Consider the following 7,596-nt stretch of genomic DNA (forward strand, 5'->3'; position numbering starts at 1 on the left):
AAGGATAATACACTATGACCAGGTAGGATTTATACCAGGAATGCAGGAATGGTTCAATATTAGGAAAACCATTAGCATAATTCACCATATCATTAACAAAACTAATAGAAACCGTATTATTATCCTAATAGAAATAGAAAAAGCTTATAACAAAATATAGCACCCATTCCTATTAAAAACACAAGAGAACATAGAAATAAATGTAGTTTTCCTTAAAAGGACAAGTAGTATCTACCTAACACTATTATCAAACATTATCTGTAAAGGAGATAAGCTAGAAGCATTTCCAGTAAGATAGAGGGTGAAACAAGGATACGCATTATCACCATTATTGTTCAATATTGTAATGTTAGCTTTAGAACATAGAACATAGAAATGTTAGCTTTAGCAATAAGAGAAGAAAAAGAAATTGAAGGAATTGGAATAGGCAATAAGGAAACAAAACTATCACTCCACAGATGATATGATGGTATACTTAAAGAATTCTAGAGAACCAACTTAAAAACTACTTGAAACAATTTAAAAAATTTGCAAAGTTGCAAAATATAAAATAAATCCACACAAATCATCAGCATTTCATATACTACCAACAAAACCCAGCAACAAGAGACAGAAAGAGAAATTCCATTTAAAATAACTGTAGACAATATAAAATATTTGAGAGTCTACCTATCAAGTATATGAACACAATTACAAAACACTTTCTGCATAAATAAAGTCAGATTTAAAGAAATGGAAATCATATCAATTGCCCACGTGCTAATATAATAAAGATGACAATTCTACTTAAAGTAATTTACTTATTCAGTGCCATACAATCAAACTACCAAAAATTATTTGATAGAGCTAGAAAAAAATAACAAAATTCATCTGGAAGAGCAAAAGGTTAAGGATATCAAGGGAATTAATGAAAAAAAAATGCAAAGGAAGGTGGCCTAGCCGTATCAGATCTAAAACTATATTATAATACAGTAATCATCAAAACTATTTGGTAATGGCTAAGAAATAGAGTGGTGGATCAGTGGAATAGATTAGGTACAGAAGACACAGTATTAGGTGACTATAGTAATATGTTATTTATCAAAGACTCCAGGGTCTGGGTTTAGAGCTCATTATTTGACAGAAACTGCTGGGAAAACTGCAAAATAGTGTGGCAGAAACTAGGCACAGACCAACAATTCACACCCTAGACCAAGATAAAGTTGAAATGAGTACATGATTTAGACATAAACAATGATACCATGAGCAAATTAGGAGAGCAAGGAATAATTTTTCTCTCAAATCTATGGAGAAGGGAAGACTTTATGATCAAACAAGAGATAGAGAACATTATGAAATGTGAAATGGATAATTTTGATTACATTAAATTAAAACATTTGTGCACAAACAAAACCAAAAGCAGAAAGCTGGGAAACAATTCTTTATAGCCAGTATTTCTGATAGAATGGGGGTCAAATTTATAAGAATACAAGTCATTCCCCAATTGCTAAATGGTCAAAGCATATGAACAGGAAGTTTTCAGACAATGAAATTAAAGCTATAAATAGTTATGTTAAAATGCTCTCAATCACTATCGATTAGAGAGATGTAAATTAAAACAACTCTGAGGTACCACCTCACTCCTATCACATTAGCTAATGTGACAAAAAAGGAAAATGTTGGATATTAGAGGGAATGTGGGAAAACTATTCAGGTTTTTTGGAAGTTCGCCTGCTCATCATTTTTCATAGTACAGTAGTATTTCATTACATTCGTATACTACAACTTGGTTAGCCATTCCCCAATTGATGGGCATCCCCCTCAATTTCCAGTTCTTTGTCACCACAAAAAGAGCTGCTATGAATATTTTTGTCCCTGTTGGTCCTTTTCTCATTTTTATTGTCTCTTTGGGATACAGCTCCAGAAGTGGTATTGCTGGGTTAAAGGATATGCACAGTTTTATAGCCCTTTGGTCATAGTTCCAAATTGCTCTCCAGAGTGGTTGGATCAGTTCACAACTCCAGCAACAATGCATTAATGACCAATTTTCCCACCTCTTCTCCAATATTTATTATTTTCCTGTTTTGTCATGTTAGCCAATCTGATAGGTGTGATGCAGTACTTTTGATTTGTTGTTTTGATTTGCATTTCTCTAATCAATAGTGATTTAGAGCATTTTTCATATGACTATAGATAGCTTTAATTTCTTCCTCTGAAAACTATGTATTCATATCCTTTGACCATTTATCAATTGGAGAATGACTTATAAATTTGACCCCATTCTATATATATTTGAGAAATGAGGCCTTTATCAGAGACACTGATGGTAAAAATTGTTTCCCAGCTATCTGATTCCATTCTAATCTTGGCTGCATTGGCTTCATTTGTGCAAAAGCTTTTCAGTTGAATGTAATCAAAGTCATCCATTTTGAATTTCATAATGTTCTCTATCTCTTGTTTGGTCATAAATTCTTCACTTCTCCATAGATCTGATAGGTAAACTATTCTTTGCTCTCTTAGTTTGTTTATAGTATCGGTCTTTATATCTAAATCCTGTACCCATTTTGACTTTATCTTGGTATAGGGTGTAAGATGTTGATCTATGCCAAGTTTCTGCCATAACATTTTCCAGTTTACCGAGCAGTTTTTGTTAAACAGTGAGTTCTTATCCCAGAAGCTGGTGTCTTTGGATTTATCAAATAGTAGATTACTATAGTCATTGACTATTGTGCCTTGCATATCTAACCTATTCCACTGATCCACTACTCTATTTCTTAGGCAGTACCAAGTAGTTCTGATGATTGCTGCTTTATAACATAATTTGAGATCTGGTACAGCTAGGCCACCTTCCCTTGTATTTCTTTTCATTAGCTCCCTTGATATTCTAGACCTTTTGTTTTTCCAGATGAATTTTGTTATTGTTTTTTGTAGCTCTACAAAATAATTTTTCAGTAGCTTGATTGATATGGCACTGAATAAGTAGATTAATTCAGGTAGAATTGTCATTTTTATTGTATTAGCTCAGCCTATCCATGAGAAACTGATGTTTTTCCAATTATTTAGATCTGACTTTATTCATGTTAAAAGTGTCTTGTAATTGTGTTCATATAGTTCCTGAGTTTGTTTTGGCATGTAGACTCCAACATATTTCATAATGTGTACAGTAACTTTAAATGAAAATTCTCTTTTTATCTCTTGTTGTTGGGATTTTTTAGTAATATATAGAAATGTCAATGATTTATAAAATTTATGTGATTTATTTTATACCCTGTAACATTGCTAAATTTATTTCAAGTAAGTTTTTACTTGATTCTCTAGTATTCTCTAAGTATACCATCATATCATTTGCAAAGAGTGATAGCTTTCTTTCTTCTTTGCCTTTTTTAATTCCTTCAATTTATTTTTCTTTCACTGATAAAGCTAGCATTTCCAGTACCATATTGAATAACAGTGGTGATAACGGACATCCTTATTTCACCCCTGATCTTATTGGAAATGCTTCTAGTTTATCCCCATTACATATAATGCTTGCTGATGGTTTTAGATAGATGCTACCTACCACTTTTAGGAAGATTCCATTTATTCCTATGCTTTCTAGTGTTTTTAATAGGTATGGATGTTGTATTTTGTCAAATGCTTTTATGCATCTATTGAGATATTAATATGATTTCTGTTAGTTTTGTTGTTGATATGATCAATTATGCTGATAGTTTTCCTAATATTGAACCAGCCCTGCATTCCTGGTACAAATCCTACCTGGTCATAGTATATTATCCTTAAGATAAGTTGCTGTAATCTCTTGAGCAGGTGAATTAAAAGAAAAAAAAACCTGGAATGACTTACATGAACTGATGCTGAGTGAAGTCAGCAGAACTACGAGAACATTGTACACAGCAATAGCAACACTGTGTGATGATCAACTATTATAGACTTAGCTCTTCTCAGTAATACAATGATCTATCACAATTCCAAAAGATTCATGATGGAAAATGCTATCCACATCCAGAGAAAGAATTATGGAGTCCGAATGCAGATCAAAAGATACTATTTTCACTTTTGTTTTTGTTTTTTTCTTTCTCATGTTTTTTTTCCATTTTTGTTCTGATTCTTATTTTACAACATGACTAATGAGGAAGTATGTTTAACATGATTGCACATGTATAAGCTATATCAGATTGCTTGCTGTCTTTGGGAGACAAGGAGGGGAGTGAGGAAGGGAGAAAAATTTGGAACTCAAAATTTTACAAAAATGAATGTGGAAAACTATCTATATGTAGTTGACAAAATCTTTAAAATAAAATACTATTAAGTTAAAAAAAATTACCTTCAAATTTTTAAAACATTCTAGTATGCCTCATTAAGTGACGGTGAGAACCAAAGATTGTGTAAAGTGATCAATATTAGGAGAGAGCAGTGCAGATACCCTCACAGTCCTATTTGAGATGTCCAAATGGGGAATAAGTGATGATCAAGGTGGATTCAGAATCCTGTTGCTCTGCTCTTCTCAAGGTATTGGCTCAATGTCACAGAATAACAAGTGGCCCTGCCTTAATTTCAGTAAACTGATTGCGGCCCAGCACTATTTATTGTTATCACCATAGACTCACTTGCCAAAGAGTCCATTCCACTCCTTGATTTAAGGATACTTCATGGATGCCTCTGTGGGAACTGCAATCATCTCAGCTGCTCTCAGATCTAAGTCCAGTCGGAGTCTAATTCTTGCTCCTGCACATTCTGTATCTGTCTCCTCCCAGGCAATGAGACTATGCAGTATGCAGTGAGTGCATTAGTCTAAGTTTCTGAAATCTATTGTGTATGACCTCTCTGATGTCTTTATGTACTATATGTGCTACCCTAATTGTCCAGTGCCAATTGCTAATGGGTAAACAAGGTTCCATGATCTTTCTGAAAACAAAGCATGATTCTAGATCCCAGTGTACAACAGAATAAAGGGGAACCCAGATATTCTGACAGAAAGGATGGATCCATGAGAAAAGATTTTTTTTAATTCAACAAAAGATAGAAGTCAATAGAAAACTTCATTTTTTTAGACAGCCAGGAGAGATTATCCATTAGCTTGTTCTGAACTGAAGCTGAGAACAAGAAATATATTGCCTATTTACCTATTAATGGGGACTCAGTCTGGCTTAGAAGCAGAAGTAGTGTGAAACTATGAGGAGATCATAGGTTTTACAAAGGGCCTTCAAATAGTAATTAAGTTCATGAAAGCTAAAATTTAAGCTTGATGGAGAGAAAATAAATTTCCTAATAATTAGAGTTATTTCAAAGTAGAATGAATGGACTTCCAGGAAAGCTAGTGGTTTCACTAAAGGTCTTCAAGCTAAGACTGAATGATGATTTGTTGAGTAGGTTAAGTGATGAATTCTTTTGGAGGCATGAGTTAAGTTGAGGTTCCTTCAGGGATCCAACAACATGTTTATAGCATTTTAAGGTTTGGACAACAATCTACATACATTATTTCATTCTAGAGCAGGAATGAATCAATTCAGCAAATCAACATATCCATATGAAAGGGATCTCTAAGAAATGCTCCACTTCTTACATAGACCATCCTTTAGCTGATGACTGCCTTGGTCATAAGACCAATAAGATGGAGTAGACATTTTCTTTGATACTTACAAACTTTCAGAATTTCTCACAAAAAGAATTCCTTATAATAAGGGAAATAATTGTGGCTGATTCCACAGACCAGATATCAAGAAGTGTAATGTAATAACAATCTAATGAGAGGTTAATCCTTAATTTGCTCACTCAGCACCCCCTTTTATACGAGCCTCACACTGTGGCAGGTTGGCACAGCCTTTCCTGTGGGCTCAGGTTATGAGATCCACTCAACAATTTCCATATGGATGAAATATCTGTCACTATACTCTGTCCTTGTCTTCACCCCACCACTCATTTGGTAACAAGCAACCAAACTGAACTCTACTGAAATCCCATGCTACCTTATGGAGGAGTTGAAGGTATAGGAAAGTGGAAGTTATATTGGGTGGTATCATGTTGTCATAGCAGCACTCAGAGAACTAAAAAGCAGAGGGAATTAGGGCAAGGTGCCAGCACATCTTTGATAGGTGGGGCACTAGCCTGAAGAAAAAGGGAGAGGCATCCAGCTGAAGCCAGTTCTATCCTCTTAGAAGTCACTGTGGGCAGGGACCGACTGGTGAAAAGTCAATTCTCCAAAGTGGCTGTAAGCTAAAAAAGCTTTGAGTTCCATCATCTAGGACATTAGTCACCAAAAAGGAAAGGAATCGGAGTCAGAATCAGGTATTAAAAGGAAATGAATCAGAAAGTGATCATTAGGAGAAGAAAAGGGAGAAAAAGACCAAAATTATTAAGTAATTCAGAAAAAGGAAAACTATTAAAAACCTTAAGCACAAACAGATGAATTGCCAGAAAATATATTGAAACAAAAGGGAGGTTGACCACTGGGACATCCCCCACCTGCTGGCCAACTCCAAGGTAGAACCCATTCCCTGGAATCAGGCTGAAGGAGACCTCACCCCTAATGAAGTCATGTTTCTTGTCAGCCAGGGCCTGCAAGAGGGTGAGCGACACTTTCATGTCAAAGTCAGGTCTATTCTATGCTGCGTGTGCCACATGCCAAACTGGTCCCCTGAGGTGGTAGAACTCTGTAAGAAGTATCACCAGCAGATGGTGGCAGCCATTGACCTGGCTGGAGATGAGACCATCAAGGACAGTAGCCTCTTCCCTGGGCATGTACAAGCCTATTGAGGAGGCAGTGAAACGTGGCATTCATCAGACAGTCCATGCTGGGGAAGTGAGATCTGCCAGAGAAGTGAGGTCGTACAGCAGGCAGTGGATGTTCTCCATACTGAGAGGATAGGCCATATCTACCACACTGTGGAAAACACTACCCTGTATAATAAGTTACTGAGGGAGAACACTCACTTTGAGGGGTGTCCCTGGTCGAGCTATCTCACAGGAACCTGGAAACCAGACACCATGCACGCGGACATATGATTTAAGGATGATAAGGCTAACTATTTACTCAACACAGATGACCCCCTCATCTTCAAGTCTACCATTGACACAGATTGCTGCATGGTAAAAACACAAATGGGCTTTACTGAGGATGAATTTATATGACTGAGTACCAATGCAGCCAAGTCCAGCTTCCTTCCAGACAATGAGAAAAAGGAGCTCCTTGATCAACTGTACAAAGCCTATCAGATACCACAGCCAGCCTCTAATGTGTCAGAGTGATGATGCCTCCAACACGACAGAGCAGGAGAGAAAAACTCCTGATCCCATAATGCCTCAGGAGCCATGACTCAGGAACCAGATTCAAGCTTCCTTCCCAGTAGGGCAGAGGTGCTATAATCTTTCTTGGGGCAATATTGATTAACAGATCAACTCTTTAGCCAACTGTGCATTAAGATACCTCCATGAAGAAACATTTGTCTTGTATAGACTTATACAGACTGCTCACCACCCAAGACTCAGGGCTTTTGCTTATAAATCATTTAAAAATAACTTTGCTGAGATGACCTACTGCCAGGGGCCAAGTCTGAGGCCCTTCTGAAGAAGTGATCCTGCTGGGTGCTGAGAGGGGGTGGTGGTGCTCAATCAATAAAC

The 7,596-nt window shown here is 36.3% G+C and overlaps 1 pseudogene; it reads left to right on the plus strand.

The window, feature by feature from the left end:
* Window positions 1-4,628: 4,628 nt before the first annotated feature.
* On the plus strand, window positions 4,629-7,224 carry LOC110218854 (adenosine deaminase pseudogene; annotated as a pseudogene).
* Window positions 7,225-7,596: the final 372 nt, after the last annotated feature.

This window comes from Phascolarctos cinereus, unplaced genomic scaffold (genome assembly GCF_003287225.1).
Source record: "Phascolarctos cinereus isolate Bilbo 61053 unplaced genomic scaffold, phaCin_HiC Scaffold_4;HRSCAF=312, whole genome shotgun sequence".
Lineage (NCBI taxonomy): Eukaryota > Metazoa > Chordata > Mammalia > Diprotodontia > Phascolarctidae > Phascolarctos > Phascolarctos cinereus.